The sequence below is a fragment of the Procambarus clarkii genome, chromosome 12, assembly GCF_040958095.1.
Source record: "Procambarus clarkii isolate CNS0578487 chromosome 12, FALCON_Pclarkii_2.0, whole genome shotgun sequence".
Classification (NCBI taxonomy): domain Eukaryota; kingdom Metazoa; phylum Arthropoda; class Malacostraca; order Decapoda; family Cambaridae; genus Procambarus; species Procambarus clarkii.
This window is the reverse complement of record NC_091161.1, coordinates 37,648,170-37,667,932: the sequence shown is the minus strand read 5'-3', so window position 1 is coordinate 37,667,932 and position 19,763 is coordinate 37,648,170. Positions and strand designations below refer to the sequence as shown.

The window sequence follows — 19,763 nt, the reverse complement described above, 5'->3', positions numbered from 1 at the left end:
TAGCCTCTTTGGGATTAGTGGAAGACTTTTGATATAGCTCAAGGGGCACCCGAGTATCAGAACTGCCTCAGTTCTTTCAATGGGGTCAAAAGTAAACATTCTACACCCTTTGATTTGGGTATACCCCAGAGTTGTGCGCTTTGCGCAACAATGTTCAATGTCCTAATGCACGAAAACTGTTAGTTCCACACTAGCTGATGAAGCCGTCATCTAATGTCGACGAAATTTGTTTTGTTTCAAATATCCAAACGAGACTGCAATCTCTACTTGATTAACTCGCTGCTAAAAGCATTGAATTCGGTCTTTAACTTAATCCATCACTTTCTCTCCCAAAAAACAGCCAGTGTGCCTCTAGCTTTCAAAGTTAACAACCAAACAATAGAAACATGTGGGCAGCACAAATACCTTGGAGTAGGTATCATCAGTGACATTGTAAACGACCTACATCGTTGGTTAGAACCGAAATCACTGAAAATAATAGTAAGAATATTGGTATAAATGTTAAATATGCTAGACTATTTAACATGTTTATTAGATCCCTAGTTGATTATCATGCCCTGCACTTTGCTTCCCCGCCTCTGTTTTGTACAAATAGAAGTAATACAGGATGAGGCCACGAGGGTAATTCTTGGTGCCCAAGATTCACAAGAATCGTCAAAATGAGGAAAGAACAAGCTTCTAACCATACTAAAAAGAATCATTCAAGTCAACACGATCTTTTTCCTTCAAATCACGAGACACCATCTTCAGCATTGCTGGGAGACAAATTATTATGTGCCGTTAACACACTAAGTGGTGTAACATACCAACTTACTCCTTGTGTGATAAATGGCCGAGTAAAAATGCATACAATCTCACGAAACTACATTTCTTTTAAATGCAATATTCCTGTCACTGATATCCCTCTTCAACTGTATACCACAATTCAGGTACTACCCTGGAAACAAACCGTAACTGTCTATTTTCCGCTCGTTACAACTTGTAATAAAGTTGTTACATCTTGGCTTAACGTGTTTATGACGTATTAGAAAGTTGTTACAACTTGCTATATTGGTTGTTATAACTTGCTATATTGGTTGTTATAACGGGTTAGGAGGTTAAAAATTGTTCCAACGTTGTACCAACGTCGTAGTTTCGATGTGTGTGTGTGGTGGGTACACACACCCGCCACTAGGGTTGATTAGAATCCTGCTCTTTCCAAAGCCGTCACACTTTAAATAATTGCCTCATCAAAATTTTGAAGATCCCACGAAAACTGTCCACATCGATATCACAGTTCAGTCCTCTACAGGAAGGACTGCAGTAGCATGCAGGTTTTACAGAAACAATATTTGCACACAGACTATCAGTGTCAGGTTAAACAACTGGCTGACCTCTACACAAACAACTGGCTGCACTACACAACTAGCTACCAGTACATAGAACGTCACAGGACGAGGAATAATTGTGTGTGCTTCAAAGTCTGCTCTTGAAAAAGTTTTCTGCGCGACTGACATTAAGAGCTTTATAATTGGACTTAAATAACCTGCTCACTGCACAGTATAAAGGGATTGGAATTTCATGTATGGATACCATATCACAAATATAACCCACCATAATGACAAACATTGGAGCCAAATTTCCGTGTAAGAACGATGAAGGAGAGTTAAACCTAGGTGCTCTGCCCCCCCCCCCCCATCTCTAGTTGAAACTATTGTTCCTAACACTCGGGTCTAATAGAGAAATTACCGACTCCCAACGGCCTGAAAGCACCGGTATAAAAACCTGTGATTTGTTTAGATCCGAAACCTTTTTTTATGGGTAGCACAAAACGCCTACCAGACTGACACCTTGGAAAATTAATCACGTCCAACCGACCTGCACAAGACCATCTTAACATACTGCAACCCGTTATCGCAAATTTAATAAGTCAATGTTGACTTATTAAATATGTGCATAGGTGACATACTTAACATAATAGATACCCTTAAAAAGATTCATATTAAACACCGACCTTACCTAACCTTGTTAGTATCTTAAGATAAGCATCTTATTGCTTCGTAATTACAATTATTACCTAACCTATAATAGGTATAGGTTAAGTAATAATTGTAATTACGAAGCAATAAGATGCTTATCTTAAGATACTAACAAGGTTAGGTAAGGTCGGTGTTTTCTATGAATCTTTTTAGGGGTATCTATTATGTTTAGTATATCACCTATGCACGTAGTTAATAAGTCAATATTGACTTTACGAATTTGCGAGAACGGGTTGCATACTGAGAAGCTGCACATTAACTACACAATATATCAAGGCAATATTTGTCAGTAGACTCTGTAAAAGCAATTGACACACTGGCTTGAATAAAAGAAAATACAAATTATGAATGACCTTCCACTTCCGACAAAATATTTCTTTGACAACCACAAAATGATAGTAAGATTCCTCCAACACCACACTGACTACTTGGACCGTAATGCTGGTGTGCCACAAGTCTGTACTCACGCCAACATTACACAACACACTACAGAGGGAAGGAAGGGGAGGAGTGGCGGGCCTGCTGATAAAGGTCTGGAGTTTCCAGGATATGGATACCCCAGGCTGCGAGAAGTTCAGATACTACATAACAGGCACCATGACGATGGGAGGACTAAAGATAGTAGCAGCGGTTTATAACTTTTTTTTGAATGGCAAAGACCCAGGCAAGACCTACTATATTTGTCAAACACCTACAATAACTGAAAGGGCAGACTCTGTCGCCTATTGGAAATCGATCCCAACTTCAATCATGAAGACTTCAACCATGGATAGATGCAAGAACCGTATTGTGGTGTAATGTGAGCTAAACTATTGGACATGGTAACAAGAAACCTTTTAAGCCAACATGTCAGGGGACCCACATGACTAGAGGTAGTGATGAACCTGCTCGACTTTACCTCGAATTTACTAAACGATTCACATATATGGGAAATTAAGTCCGAAGCCCCATGGGAATGAGTGATCACTGTATTTACATTTGAATATATAGTGGGAGTAGGGATAACTTGTGGAAGGGACCAGAAAGCCAAAGCCTGGCATACCGAAAGGGAAACTACAAGGAAACAAAATTGTTAATATAAATACCATAGGTAGTAAATCTCAAGGATAAAGGCTGCACAGACATGAACGACTACATCACCCATTAGAGTAAGGAGATGCCACAAGTTTGTCCTGGTATATGAGAATGGAATTTCACGACTTTTATTAAGTTGTGCGAGTGAGAACGACCAGATGTATATCAGCGTGGAATCTCCAAAAGTGCATATCCATCCGTGCACTCTCCTGTATCCTCTGGTCTGGGACCAAGGTCTGCCTCGCTGGGTATCTATGGGTAACCCTCGGGCTGGGATGGCCAAGGATATTGCCAGAGTTGTTACAATGCCTTTATCACCAGTGTTGATTATACAAATCAGTGGAACTCGGTGGTTCCAGTCGGAGATACAAGGGTTAGCTTCGTGCTCCCAGGCCAGATGAGTTCACTCATGTTAAGGCAGGTCTCAACCTCCCTCGGTACTTTTCCATGACATGAAACAAAGATTACTTGTGTATGGAATTGTTATTGATTTAGGCATTTGTTTGTCTCCTGTTTGTTTATTCTTTCACAAGGTCATTGGACAAAGGGAAACTAGACAAAATGATGTTCTTTTTCAGTCAGAGGCAACCCGGCCAATACCGTGCAGCAAGCACCAAATTGACAGAACCCATCAACGGCATCAACTGAGAGAAAACGTGAAGCCAGGGAGAGTCTTCTAACCTTGTCTTTATGTGGTGATGTTAAAACTAGTACTCCAAGCAGACCTAGATAAATTATGGACTGACTAAGTATTTCAAGGAGTACCCAGTCCGTACTCCTAACTCTTCCATAAGGCACCCAAGATACAGTAGAAAATGTATACATGTCAAATGAAAGAATAAAAGCTCAATTTAATAAAGCGAGATGGAGAACAGACCGGAGACAACGGCAGGCCCAGACCAAGAGGCTAAGAGGAGGAGACGCCTGGTCACCAAGGCCAGTTCCACAACAAAGTGGCTATAGTTATAACTGATCATGGAATGACCTGCGGGTATTTGATAACAGGGGCCTACCTTCCCCCCCCCCCCCCCCAGAGCACGCCGTGGTTCAACCCCAAAAATAGAAACCAGGTCAATTGATTGAACATAATTTCAGAAAACCAAGGGAACGATCGCCAGGTGTAACATTGGCCTCGTAGAGGCGCAATAGATATTGAAGAAAGACACTATGGACGAGACAATTAAAAGAGGGCTATAGAAGAGACGACGACTACGGGTACAACGGAGAAAAGATATTGGTACAACAAAAAGAGGCAAGTCCCATACAAAAGATTTAGTTCCGTCGAATATTCTCAGTTGAAAGTGTTACGACCTAGATGGTCTAGGTGATAATAAACAAATCATTTGGAACACTCCTTAACCTACTGCCCGAGACTGAAGTACACGACCCACTTTGTTGGCCCTAAACTCAGGCACACCAGGGAGGATGCCAAAGCACTGGCAGAGGTTTTTGTATTAACTTAAGGCTAAAATTACAGGAGAACTAAGGAAGGAGGAGTCTGGTGGACCACAAATAAGGCCCAAACAACAGTGCCTCGTATATGTAACTGAGGTCATCCTCTTCATGGTGGACAACAAATCGTACTGCCAGATTAAAGGAACGATGATCAGAGCAAGTGTTAGTGTGGCTGCAGCAGAAATATTTATGCATGCAGCATTTTATGGCTTCCGCACACTATAGTGAACACCAGCCACACTACTCAACTCGTCCTCGGGCCAGGCTCGTTAGTGCAGAGGCCGTCCCACGAGACGGGTTCATCAATTTTAACACCGTAATAAAAATATGTTCCCATTCATAATTTAATATACAATAAAATTCAATGTATATTAGGCATACATTATGTAATTAGTTTTTTGGCTATTATTTGTGTTTGTAGTACACTAGTGAAGCATTTACAGACTTGCTATTCGAGAAGCGGATGTCAGTGAAGCACTGTTGGAGAATAGTACTTTAATCGGCCAGACCGCCCTCGTCAATAAAGGACAAATGATTGTTAATCCAGCCAACAAACCACTTGTTTATCAATGAAAAACAGGTTTACACAAAACGCGTCCTCTGTTCATTCCATTCAGTGGTCGACCCTAAAGACTCGTTCATATATTTAAACTAGCTTGCTTCCTTCGGAGCCTTCTTTGTTAGCTTGGAATAAAAGGACGTAGTTAGTGTCCTTGCTCTTAATGCCGTTATCTGTGGTTATAGGAGCTCCGCCAGTTATTATATAATATTTTCTTCCCCAATAAAGAGAGACTTTGCAGTTACAAATCAGGAACACCACGTTACCGCGTTCCAGAGACCCAGAAACGTTCACCTTAACACTTCACAGGTCCTGCCGGCTGACCACAATATTTGTCGACTTGCAGAATTGCTACAGCATTCAAGGGCTACCAATACCTTGTGCACGATACTGATGATGGCCACGTAGCTGCAAGTGCTCAGCCTCCCGAAACTGTCCGACGGTATATTCAGCTTGCTAGGTTTAGCTCCGGTACTTTCCCTTCACGCTAAAACTTTTCGCTTCCCAGTCTCCCCTAACCCCAAGTGAAGCATCACCCTCTTGGGTATTTATATATATATACATCTATTTGATTGGACTGGTGGGATAGAAGACAGACTAACAGAAATATGGACAGGGGAGGGGATTGAAATTTAACCGAAATTGTTAGCTTAACATTAACCATATAATACACCACAACTTAATCTTCAAATTATGGGCCTGAAGAATGGTTAACCACTCGGAAGTGGTTAACGCATAGAGTACTTTAGACTATACCTATTAGAGGATCACTGCTTCAAGGCATAGTGTGTTAAACTATTAAAATTATTAAACGTGTTCCCTTCACCTATGGTACTTGTCGGAAAATCCGACACCATTTAATAATCATACAGATAATAGCTGTATTGTACCAACACGTTAACTCATAGAAAACGTAACTTGTAGTGGAATTACCGTCTAAAGAAAACGGGATATCATCACCACATACTATTATAATTCACCACCTATTATGGTGGGAATTATTCTTAAATACATTAGTCTTTGGACTTTACCATCATAAAAACATCTTATATAAATTAACTTAATTATCAATATTAGAGTAAATGTGACCCTTCTATCACTTTCTGACATGTGGACAATGTAAGCCAGGCGTCAGAGAGTGAGGAAGGAGGGCAGCCATTGTGGTGTCACCTCCGAGACGTGTGGAGCAAATACGGCTCCTATCATATCTGGACAATGTCGGCCAGTAACGTCAATAGTATGGAGTGTTAAACAGCCATTGTTTATTGAGACCAGAGGCTCACACGGGAGCAAATTCGGCTCCTGTTAAATTTACTTGGACGTAGTGTTATGGAAACCAAAGGTGTACCATTGTCAACACGCTGTCTACAAATTCAAGTTAAGTGTCTATCCGAAACCCGTTTATCATTCATTTATGGCCATTAATGTCAGGATATAGGGTGACCCGGTTAGATCACGTGGAAGCCTCAAAATAAAGGTAATTAAGCCAGGTCTTCAATGTTCCATGTACAGTTTTCTCTGATATAACTTGTCATATATAGGATTCTGGCTTCACAGTTAGCGCCCTTTTGACAGGTTAAGACGAGGAAGAGTTTGTGCACCAGTTACCTGGGTGATATGGAAGCTACCTCAAAGAGGATAATTTGGTGTCTACACCCTAGTTATACCTGGTGGACTAGCCTGCTGTACTATAAGATAAGGAACCTTTTCAATGTATGTAGTCTATTCCTGTAGTTTGATTGGCTGCATATATTAATTTAATAAACCCCCCCCTAATGTGTAGAGGATCGATTTGTGAGATTATGAGATTATTGCAGAAATACAGTCCACTTATCATTATACAAATTGCTATCGAAGTATATAAATTAACGTAAATATAAATTCATATAAATTAAATAAATATAAATCTCACAGGTCGGTTCCCACAGTACTTAGGTGGGAATATGTATCAACTACGTAATGACCAACTGCGATTCTAGAGAAGATTTTCCAAGTAACTTTAATCCCTCCATACCTGCAGTAGCGTTGTAAAAGACCAAGTTCATGGGTCTGGTTGATCATACCTGCAGTGCTGTTGTACTGATGCACCCTCGTACATACCTGAAATAACATTAAATACATCAAAATACTAAATTGAACATCTTGTAAAGTTTGAGAAACATCCCGCAAAACAATCGATCAGGTCAGATTTTGGTTCATCTATAAAGCTGACTTACCACCGAATGGCAAAATCTCAGACTTGACTTATCCAAAGCCCGTTGTCAACAACGGCCAAGTGGTCGTTAACCCGGTAGCCAAACATGAACATGAAGAACGCTTCACATTTAACTTCTCAGTCTGTGCTCGTTCATGCACTGACCCACAACAGTTCATACATTTTAACACACTGTACTTAAAATAGTTTTTGATGTGACCTATTATATGTTATTTATTAGGCGAGGGAGACAAGTTGGAATACACTCACGTTGTTTCCTTCAACTATCAGACCTATACACAATTTAAATATACATTAATATTTACTTATATTGGAAAAAATATAGTACTTGGTTACACAAGACGTTAATGTTAATTAAGGCGTCTCTGGGGTTGGCTGCAGCGTGGACGACACTGACTCTGGATGGCTAGTTTCATTCACATAGGATGGGGGGGGGGGAGGGGATGTGACGCTTGCTACATTAAAAGTCTTTGGTCTGTGTTTCAAGGATTGAAATATGATAGTTCACAAGAAACACCTTATAACTGCCAGAATTTAACTAATAATTTTGTCAACATTTTTCACCTGCTTTTGGTGGAACGTTCAGTTTCACTATGAGTGTAACACTCAAGCCGCTGTTGTTGAACAGTTTATCACATAGCAGGCGTTTTTAGAATTAAATTTTGCTTTAATAATCATCAAAAGTCTTAATCTAGGTAAAAGTTTCCACTAATAGACAGGTATATTACTCTATCATATTTACAAATGAGTAAACCAGAGCTAATTGAATAATTTTAAATAAAGTTTTAACATCTTGTAACTATGCTTATTTAGACAATCAGCAAATATAGACTATTCCACCAATAGAATACAATGTGATAAAATAACTAATCATCTAGAGTAACTTGCCTGTAAGCCTGGCACAGGTGACCTCATGCACAGGACTGTCCAGGTGACTAATTTAGTACAACCAATGAGGCGGGCGCTGAGCAGCACCTCTCCCCACGCCGGCCCGCGCCACACTGCCCGCCGCGCCTCTTGACTAGCTTGGCCTGATGGGTCAACTACCTGTGACGTCATTCACCTCACCTGACATGAGGCCGCCTCGCATACAAATAATTCACAAGTCACTTCCACAATATTAATATAGTTTATTTCTATTAATGTGAAGTATGAGCAAGTGTGAGTATGTATTAAAAGCACATACTTCACTACTGGACATTAAACCCACTACCACACCCACCTAGTAGCTTGGAAGCTCCATAACGCCTTCTGTAACTGTTATGTTGGGGTCTAGGCCAGGGGCCAGGTACAGCAACCGGTTACGGTGCTCAGCGTCCTGTGTGTATATACTACTGTATGCCTGTAGGGTCGAACTCTTAGGTCTTGGACCCGCCTTTCTTATCGTCGACTGTCTAATTACCGAATCAAGACCTATTTTTCCTATCATATCATCTACATGTGTTTCCATCACACACACACACACACACATTCCCAGGATACAGCCCGCAGCAGTTGTTTAACTCCCAGATACCTGTTTACTGCTTCGTGAACAAATCATCAAGTGAAAGAAAATCTGCCCATTTGTTTCTGCTTCGATCGGGAATCGAATCCGGGTCCTTTGAACTACGACCCTAGAGTGCTGTCCACTTGGTTGCGAGGACGTGTGCGTGCGTGTATGTGCTTGTGCGAACTCTCCTAAATGTACTCACCAAAATGTGCCTGCAGGGTCAAGCTAGGCTCCTAGCCACCTCCCCCCCCCCAGCCTTCTAAACGTTCTAAGATTAATGCAATGTCTTCTTTCCCCTCATTTATCATATTTCCATTTAAAACTTTGAATCGATTTATCTTCAACGTCTTTACGTCTAACCAGTTGCACTTATTGACAGCCCTGAGACTGAAAAAGGTCTTAATGACGTCCCTGTGACTTATTTACGTCTCTAATTTCCTAGTGAGACCCCTAGTTCTGCTGTTCCTAGCTTCCAACAATATTGCTTTGTCTACCTTGTCAATTTCCATTAGAATCTTATATATTGCTATCAGATCCCCCTCATCTCTCCTTTCCTCCAGTGTGGTAAGGTCCAGTTCTCTCAGTCTTATTTTATAGCTTAAACTCTTCAGCTCTGGAACAAGTCTCGTTGCAGATCTTTGGCCCTTTTCTAGTTTTTCCTTGTCCTTTAACAGGTAAGAGTTCCATGCCGGGGATGCATATTCATGTGTGGCTCTCACCTTCGCTGTAAATAGGTACCGGAAAGCCCTCGTGTTTAAATTTCTGAAGGATACTCTGATGTTGGCCAGTATGCCATTATGAAGCTGTTATTCTGCTAATGTGGGCATCTGACATCACAAATGGGGTTATGTCCACTACTAGGACTTTCTTCCTTTCTGATGTAAGAATCAGTTTTCCCTTTTATCCTATACTTTTGTCCTGGTCTTAGTGTGCCTGTTCCAATCCTCATAACTTTGCATTTGGCCATGCTTAACTCTAGCAACCATTTTTTTCTGAAATATTTTAAGTGTCCAAATCTGATTAAATGCCTCACAATCTGCTACTGTCCTGAGACTTCTCAAACTTTGCATCATCTGTAAATATTGAAATGAAGGCACAAATTTCCTGTCAGGTGATTGACAAATTCGAAACAGTATGGGACCCATAAGCAACCCTTGTAGTACTCCACTTGTAACCTCTCTCTCCCCTCTGCTTCCTTCTTGAGAGAGAATCTCTGACCCAATCAGCATTAGGGAAACCTAAACAAACTGCCCCTGGTGTGGATGGTATAACTTGTAACACCTTGAGCTTACTGAATGATGTCCCTAGCCACCCTCTGATTGACCTCTATTAAATGAGCCTCTCACAAGGTATCTTGCCAAAGAAATGGACACAAAGTCTCATAGAACCAATTCCTATACCTATCTCTCAAAATTCAGACCGATTTCCCTTACATCTTGCATGTGTAAAGTCTTGTCTTGGAGTTCTCAGTCGAGTCATTTTTCAGGTCAAAGAAGAATTGGCTCCTAACCTATATGGGTTTGTGCCCAAGTTTTGTTCACAACCATGTTTTGCTGAATATTTTGTACACTCCCAGGAGAGGACACAGGCAGCCTTTATTGACCTGAACTCAGTTTTCGATGAAGCAAATGGCGAAATATTATTAGAGAAACCTGCTGAATTTGGAATCGAAGATAATCTGAGTTGGATAAAGAGCTACATATCCAACAGGCGTGCTAGTGTCCCATTTAAAGGAGTTAAAAGTACAAGAACGGATGCATTCAAACTAGGCACACCTCAAGGTTGTGTCCTAAGCCCTATGCTCTTTAATATACTTATGTGCAAACTTATCCATGACATGCCTTTACAATCTACTAAAACTGTTATATGTTATGCTGATGATATTTGTCTTATGGCAAACAGTAAACTAAGACTATAAACGTTACTTGATGTATTTTCCAAGAAAGTAGTAGAATGTGGCCTCATAATCTCTGTTGATAATACAAGAGCTCTCTTTTTCCTATTCTCTTCATGTTAACTATACTATTAATGGAGTGCCCGTGGAGACTTTTGAGTCTTATAGATTTTTTGAATCGAGGTTACTGATTTAAATATCATCAGCAACCTTCGCAAAAACTTGTTGAGCGTCTTAAACCTCTCAAAACTCTTGTGAGTTAAGGATTTGGAATTAACATAAGATATGCTCGTAGTTTTTATGTTGCCTTTATATGATCTGTTGTTGATTATTATGCCTTGCATCTTCTTAATTTAACACCTAAACAACTACAAGGCCTAGATGTAGTACAAAAAAATGCCATGTGCATCATCCTGGGTTATCCTAGAACTGTCAGAATTGTTAACATAAGAACGGAACTAAGATTACCTTCTATTTACGAGAGAATAGTTCAACATAAAACTATGTTTTGTGCCATACGGGCTCACCATAGCCCGTGTTACCTGGAACAAAAAGTTCCAGGTAGCCAATCTTTAACAACAACAACATTTTGTGCCAAAACTTTGAAAAATAATGGTTCCCCCAACTCTATTCAAATTAAATTGAGATCCATTCTAAACAATTCTGACTGTTCACTCAATCCGCAAAAAGCGCCTTACAGTGTGTGGCTCAGTTGTTGTGCCAATAATCTTATGAAACTGAATGTCTCTTTGTCTTGATAAAACTGTTCACTATATTCCCCCATGGAAAAATGTGCAGGTCTCTATACATTATACACCCATCAGTGTAAAACAAATGTATAACACAAACTATGAGATGTATAACACTAGAAACTATTGACAGTCATCTTCAAAATCTCAAACCGACTAAATCCTATGCCTTTACTGATGGATCTGTGCAATTAGGCACCCGTAGAACAGATTGTGCATGTGCAGTATATAAAGGGAATTAAATGATCATGCCTAGTACACAGAGATTGAACGACTGGGAAAGCACGACAGACTGAGCTATTGGGTATTTATCTAGCTACTAAATACGTTAAGCTCCATGGGGGTGGGGTGACATTTTGTGACTAAAAGTGCTCTGCAGTCTTTAAATAACACATCACAATTTATGCTTGTAATATTAAATGGAAAGTTATTTTTGCCAATGATAATAACCGTTGTATAAAATTTGTGTGGATCCCATCCCATGATGGAATTGGAAAATATGACTTCGTACATCAGTTGGCCAATAAGGATTGCAGGAAAGAAAACACTGACTGTGACTTTGCATTATCTAATGAAATTATTAGAAACATAGAAATTAAAGAAATTACTTCAGGTTTATTAGAATTAAGACATGGCCAGAGACCTGAAAGCTGCAGTATTAAAAGCTATGACAACTTTTGTAATAATAGGTATTTGTATGATCAGCACAGTAGCCGGACCAGGCAATATGATGTAGTCATTGCGTGAATTCGCCTTGGGTATAGGAACATCTGGCAGGTTAGTGAGGCTGAGCCACTACCCAAATGTTCAGATTGTAAACTCTGTGACAAACCTTTAATGCATTCACTAGAACAGTATAATGTTGAATGTGAAACCGTAAAAGATTTTAGACCTCCTGGCCTATTGTACCACCAAATGTGTTACTGTTTCATTGAATCTGGAGTACTGGACGACATCCTAACAATTTATCCAAACGGCCTATTGACATAGCTCGAGTGCAGGGGGGAGTTGTGTAAAATCCTGGTTTGTGCCTCGGAGAGGTTGCAGGATCCAGTAAGTTCAGTAGAACTTCGGTTTCAACTACTTTACCCTGTCGTGGCTCAGTCGGTTAAGGCAGTGTCTGGGATGCTCCCGGACGCAGGTTCAAATCCTCGTCACGGCCCTTGTGGATTTTTTTAATTTATCCAAAATTCGTTTGTACATTTGAAAGAAATAAGAACAATTTTATTAATATTAATCTTAAGTTGCATCTCTTATGAACCCATCCCTGCCCTTATGTGGCAGTGACCAAAAGAAAGTTATATTTACATATTCGTACATTGAAACATTGATTGTAACCATGATACATGGGCTTCAACCTACAGTTCAGACCAATTGCCTTGTGTATGATCCTCTGTCCTGTGTGACAGTGAATACCAGCATTATCCTCACTCCAATAAGCAACCCGTTCTCGCACTTTCGTATAGTCAATATTGACTTATTAAATATGTGCATATGTGACATACTAAACATAATAGTTTACCTTGAAAAGCTTCATAGAAAACACCGACCTTACCTAACCTTCTTAGTATGTTAAGATAAACATCTTATTGCTTCGTAATTACAATTATTACTTAACCTATTATAAGTATAGGTTAAGTAATAATAACCTATACCTATTATAGGTATAGGTTAAGTAATAATTGTAATTACGAAGCAATAAGATGCTTATCTTAACATACTAAGAAGGTTAGGTAAGGTCGGTGTTTTCTATAATGCTTTTCAAGGTAAATTAGTATGTTTAGTATGTCACATATGCACGTACTTAATAAGTCAATATTGACTATACGAAAGTGCGAGAACGGGTTGCAATAAGACTTAATTGAATTCCTCAGATTAGGCAAAATTGTAATTAAATTTTGTCAATAAAGATGTTAATAATAATAAATCTCTGACCCACCTTAGGACTTTTCCTAAGGTGGAAAAAGTCTACCTACACCACAAAACTCCCGACCCCTTCATAGGTTCGGACCACATTCCTGTCTCTATGTATCCTAAAAAACTCTATCCTCATTCAAGGCCTCCCACGTTTACCATACAGCAGAGCTGACTGGGCAGCATTCACAGAGCGTGCAAGAGACAGACCTAACATTCACATATGATGGAAAGACGCCCGGGGGTCATTGACACCCAACTACACCTTAGACAAGACAGTCACACATGCGGCGGCTTCAACAAACACTGTTCATCACCCACAGAAGATACTCTATTACTCCATCCATGCGATCCAGGAGACGTATCACACGCTACCAAAACAGATTCATACAAAACCAGCACAGACATGGCCACGTACTTTTCGGCCTCACTATACTCTGCAATCACGTACTCATTAGCCTGGTCGATGATCACCCCTTGCCCTTGACATGCCTAGTAATAATGGCAAAACAGAACAAAAACAAACTCTCAAGAATTTTTGCAACTTCATTAACAAAGTCAAGAGAAGCAAGTACACCACTTTCAAACACATTTACTCACAACGACAGAAACTTCATGAACCCGGCAGTCATCCAGGTTTTCCAGCAACACTGTTAGACAAACTTTCACCCAGAGCCAACAGCACTTCGAAACTTTACGGTTAACAACATGGATTACCAGACACGCAAACCGCAGACCAGACAACGTTGGAAGATTGGTGCGCGGCCAGAGATGGAGATGGATGTATAGAGCTTGCGGGCATGCGTTGGTGGCCTGCCGGTTTAAAGTGAGTCTTACAAGATGGGTACGCGTTTGCCTCCCTGAAGAGATCCACTTCGGTTGGTTTAGCGTTTTCCCGGCCAGTGGACCAAACGCTGGTTGGTCTAGCTTTGGTGGACGTGCTCCATGTCAAGTTGGCCGATCTGATTGGTGTGTAGCTTCTTCAGGATCGTTGAGAGGTGGCTGAATTTCACCGTCAAGTTGTGTTTCAAGAGTTCCTCGATCGGTGTGAGAGGCGTTATTTCCCTCTGCCTGATGGGGCGGGAACCATTCAGGGTAGTTAACCTGAGTGTGACTGACTTACGTGGCGGTGCATGGAGCGCCGTTTGAATTGTTGGATGAGCTGTTGACCAGGCGGTTTGAGAAAGTGCTGAGTGTCCGGTGAAACAAGGTCACAACCGCCCACTGTGCGGGGATGCTTGATGACACCCGGACTTTGACGTTGTCCCTGGCGTGAAGTGTTCCTTCTGCGTTGTCCCTGATAGGGTTTACAATTGGATGTTTGTAAAAAAGTCAGCCCCGTCCATGTTATCGTTGTGGTCAGTAAGGTCACCTGGCGGCTGCATTGCGTCGTGGTCGCGGCTGACTGTGTGAATATATTCAAGAAGGGGGATTTTCCAGTTATGCTGACACAGGACGAGTTGGTGGGGGTGGCTGGGGATGTTATTCTACCTCCTGTTATGATCCCAGGTAGCTGAAAAATGAGTCTCCCTTGAGAGTTATTCTGCAAGACCTGACCTAAATAAGAGGTGAAAGAAATATAGACATGGGGGTACATACGTAAAATAATTGGTTAGATTTGATGAATAGTTTAAGAGTATGGGCAGTGATCAAGAATATAAGTAAATGACTTGACATGAGATGTGGAGAGTTTGCTGGAGGTGTGAGGCTCGCTTGAGAGGAGCTTGAGCTCACTTGAGCACCAGACATCGTGAGGGGAAGTTGCACTCCGTTGAGCTCCTGTCAGAGAGGAACCCCTAGTTGATATACCTTCAAGAGGAAGGAAGTGTGAAGACGTTTCAGCTGTGGATTCGAGCTGGAAACGTGTGGTCTCAAGTCACGGACGGCAAGAAGAGTTGTGAAGCCGTCCAGAGACATTTTCATGGGCCATGGGAGCGCCCTGGTCAGGCACCATCGATAGGGAGAGCGCACTGCAGGAAACCTTATTGTGGTAAGCCCAAATTTGACTAGTTAATAGTGATTGTCTGTATTTGATTGTGTGCCCAGCGATCATAGTAATTGTTTGTGAGTACATTAGGCATGTTTTGATGAGGCAGAAGGCCAAAATAAGAGAGTAAAGATGGAGGAACGTCTCGGAGGGCAGAGCGACATTTATCCACTCCAACCACTGGTGGGCGACTGAGTGAGAGGGCCGCCCGGGAAGCGGAAGGCTCCCAGGGAGGGCAGAAAATGGACCAGCCCAAACGTGGGAGAGTCACCTCACAGCATGTAGAAAGCAGGGAGATGTCAAGTGAAACATTTATTTTGAACTTTATGTTAGTTATATGTTTGTAGAGGAACATTTTTACTGGCATGTAAATGGGTTGCAGGTTTGTCTGGGGAAGGATTTGCTGAGAACTTCAAAGCCAGCAGAGAGGGGGTAGTTGATGAGACTCCAAGGTTGTGGAAGGCACTGATCTCTGTGGAAGAGCAGCCATACAGTGAGGAGCAGGACCTTAAGCTGTGAGAAGAGGAGCAGTGGAATGAAGTTTCACATGCTTCTGTAATTCCAGTGGTGAAACACCATTGTTGCTCAAGGAAGAATTCATGGTGTAGCAGCCGGGAGAGCTGCGGAAGACCCTGGTCGATGATTCTAGGAAAACCTGAAGATGTCAGGATAGTGAACTTCCAGATGTGGAAAAGAAGTTCTTATTGACTACTTGTAGGGAGTTGGTAGAGTGTTTGGTTGTCATTAGCGTGCAAGACGCAGTGAAAGGTGGGTGATTGGTTACCATTTTTGTGCCAAGGAGTATTTATACTGAAGTATAGAGTTACAACTGTAGGCTGGATTACCTGCAGAGACATATGTGGGTTCTAGGACTGATAGGGTGATTGATTGATCATTGTTGTTTATCAAGGAATATTTATGCTGATATTTATGTTATTGCAGTCATAGGCTGGTTTTTCCATATATATATATATATATATATATATATATATATATATATATATATATATATATATATATATATATATATATATATATATATATATATTGTGACGGTGTTCCCCCCCCCTTATATTTCTCCCACGCCTGCAGTAAGAGTCATGTCTACCTTTCCCAAGCGTTCTCTACGTTGCAGGCATCAATTTGATATATGGGAGCGAGTGGAGTGTTCTTGGAGAGCCGAGAAATTTGTGAAACAATAATATTTTGGCCTATGGTTTAGGCCCTTTAGGAAGCCAAGATGGCGCTGGCTCTCCTGATTCCCCGCCAAAACTGTGTGACGTCAGTGGCACCGGATTGGTCACCGACAGCAATGTGGCACCGAGAGCCAATGAAAACTTCCCGTGGCGAAAGTGACGTCACGAAAGGAAGGGGGTCCGGGCAGCGCGCCGTGCTGGCGCCAGCAGTCAGACACGACACGTTAAGGAGGTTGGACGTGCGACGATTGGTCCTGTCAGTTTGACAGTTGTTTCCCGCTCCCGTGGATTTACGCGTCACCTGAAGTCTGCCAGTACTCTGTGAGGTCTTCCCTAGTTCATGTGTTGAACCAGAGAGGGAATCGACGGTTATTGAGCAACAAGTGCTCCAGTCAGGTACTGTGCAAGAAGAAGTGAAGTCTGTGCAGTGACGTAGGCGACGTCTGAAGCAGTTCACCCAGTCGTGACGGCGTAGTGGCTGACAGAGCCACTGGGTAGCAGAGGGAGAAGAGGACTAATTGGGGAATCCGGATGACTGCAGCTGAGACGTAGGTGGCAGCCGTTGCTGGGAGAAGACGACGGCCAGGAGACCGACTCCAACCCTACCAGAAGTCGAGGAAGAGTACGGACCTGCAGGGAAGAGGGCACGGAGACGACGCGCTAAACGGTGGGACGACGAGTGGTTCCGGTAGGACACGACAACGTGTGTGTGGGGGCGTTCCCGACACGAGGACCAGGAGCTACAACTCAACTCTCATCGGAGGATAGGTTGAAGTAGGTGTTTCTAGTTTCCCTCCCCATTCCCCTTTAGTTAGCTATATTATTCGGCTATATTATCTAGCCTGAGGATTTTATATGTCGTGAGCAAGTCTCACCCATGTCACAATAAAGCACCAGTGTGCAGGATAGTACTATCAAGAGTACTTGTAATTTTCATGTTTATTATTGGTGTGTACAGGCACCCGGAACAAGTGATAAATTTACTGTGTTTTGTATATCTTTCTAGAGACTTTGATGAGAACATATAGTGATAAATTATATATAATATTATGCCAGTATTTGGAAGTTAGGCTATGTGCCCAGAAACTATTTATTCACCATTTATCGATGTCTGATTTACATACACTATATATGTCTATGTTCATGCAGTGATTAATCATTTGTGAGTACAGTGAATTATTGTGTTATCGCCCACGAGAGAAAGTACTGAAAACTCCAGTGTTAAATACTTCATAATATATCATTGAATGAAGGGCAGGTAAAACCATTACAGTGAGTCATTGTCGCATTGATTGTAGAAACGACTGTTTGAGCCCGAGCATAGTGTAACTAAGTAATACGTGCTATTGTAGCCAATATCGAGTGTGCGAGTTTCTAGCAATATTGGAGAACTTAAAGAAACAGCGTGCGTGAATCTAGAAAACAAGCAATAAACTTTCGCGCGGGGCCAGGCAATCAGCTGTTCTTGACATTGACGAGGAGGGGAGGTGTTGCCACTTAGTGAGTGCATAATATTCGTGGGAACTACCGGCCACAGCCAGGATCAGCTGATTTATTTATTGATTGACCTCGTGACATTTTTCATGCATTTTAAGTAAAATACAAAATTACTTCTGTGTTTATATCATCCCCTCCATTGATCTTGTGGCTATATTATACTGGAAAGCAAAGAGTGATAAGAGTAAGTACCTGCCTGATTCCTGATCTTTTGAGTGTGACCTTGCCAAGGCTACCACTAATTCCACCAGTCCACTGAGGTGTTACTGGACACCGAAAACACCAGTTGGCGACCTTGTGGTTAATAGTAAAGCCCTATTGTTGGGTGCGGACCACACGACAGTTAAGTAAACAAGAAGTGTGTTCCCACTCCTTCTCTATCAGAAGGCCGGTGGAGATTGACTGGGATACTCTCCTGGCGTGCAGTGGCGCCGAAAGGATTAGAGTGAAGACCCGCTGGGCTACGGTGAGTGACCTTGAGATACCGTTGCTCACCCAGAGTAAGAGCAAGAGTAAGTGTAAACCCCGACATTGGCGACCTTGCCAGGATTTCGATCGAAGTAAAGGTTGCAGTGGTGGTACTTGGCAGTGGTGTTAGAGATCAGGTGCAGGTTATCACTCATAGCACAAGATGGAGGATGATAAAGTTGCAAGGTTTATTGACTCTAGAGATGAACAGGTGCTGGAAGAGTGCACCAAGGCACAGTTACAGGCTATAGCGGATCATTTTGGAATAAAGCTGAGATCTGCCAGAGTGGCAGAAAGAAGACTAGAGATAATGGCTCAGCTCAGGGCACGAGACGAAGCTTTGGGGGAGGAACGGCCCCAAACACCTGCCAGTGTGGGTGAACACCTGTGCATTGGTGGGAGCAGCAGGGGATCCAGCGGCAGCAGGCACAGCATTAAGCTGGAAATAATGAAGCTGCAGCTGGAAGCACAGCAGCGCAAAGAAGAGCGAGAAGCAGAAGCACACCAGCGCAAAGAAGAGCGAGAAGCGCAGCAGCGCAAAGAAGAGCGAGAAGCACAGCAGCGCAAAGAAGAGCGAGAAGCACAGCAGCGCAAAGAAGAGGGAGAAGCAGAAGCACAGTTGAGGCGTGAAGAGCGAGAAGCACAGCTACGCAGGGAAGAACAAGAGCAAGAACCACAGCTGAAGCGTGAGGAGCGAGAAGCTAGAATGAGACTACTGGAAATAGAAGCCAACAAGGAGGTGGAGCTGAAGCGAGCTGAACTAGGACTAGGTGCACCTGCTCCGCCGCAACAGGAAGACCGACGAGTGAGGGGACGAGACCTGCCGGTCTTGGTGCCTAGTGAAGCCGAAAGTTTCTTCGATCACTTTGAAAGGGTTGCTGCTCTGAAGAGGTGGCCGAGGGCGGAGTGGGCGGAGCTGGTTCAAGGGAGGGTCACAGGGGAAGCTCGTGAAGCCTACACTATGCTCGACTTCCAAGAATGCACCAACTACGATGCGGTAAAACGAGCTGTGCTCCATTCCTTCAAGCTCACGCCGGAGTGTTACAGAAAGAGGTTCAGGGAATGTACCCGTTCACCAGGAAAGTCTTATGCGGAGACGGCGAGGGACATGGAAAGAAAGCTCCTTAAGTGGCTGGACTCTGAAGAAGCGAGGTCGGTCGAAGAGGTCAAGGAACTAATGGCCATGGAAAAGTTTATGTCCGTGCTCCCTCCTGAGATCAGGGTGAGGGTAAAGGAGGCGGACATAAA

At 42.3% G+C, this 19,763-nt stretch overlaps 1 long non-coding RNA gene across 1 annotated transcript in view; it reads right to left on the bottom strand.

The window, feature by feature from the left end:
- Positions 1 to 8,356, bottom strand: part of LOC138363905 (uncharacterized) — a 176,806-nt gene extending 168,450 nt beyond the window's left edge. The window contains exon 1 of the long non-coding RNA XR_011228253.1: positions 8,210 to 8,356. This is a non-coding gene — a long non-coding RNA (uncharacterized lncRNA). The remainder of the gene's footprint in view (positions 1 to 8,209) is intronic.
- Between the last annotated feature and the right edge of the window lie 11,407 nt (positions 8,357 to 19,763).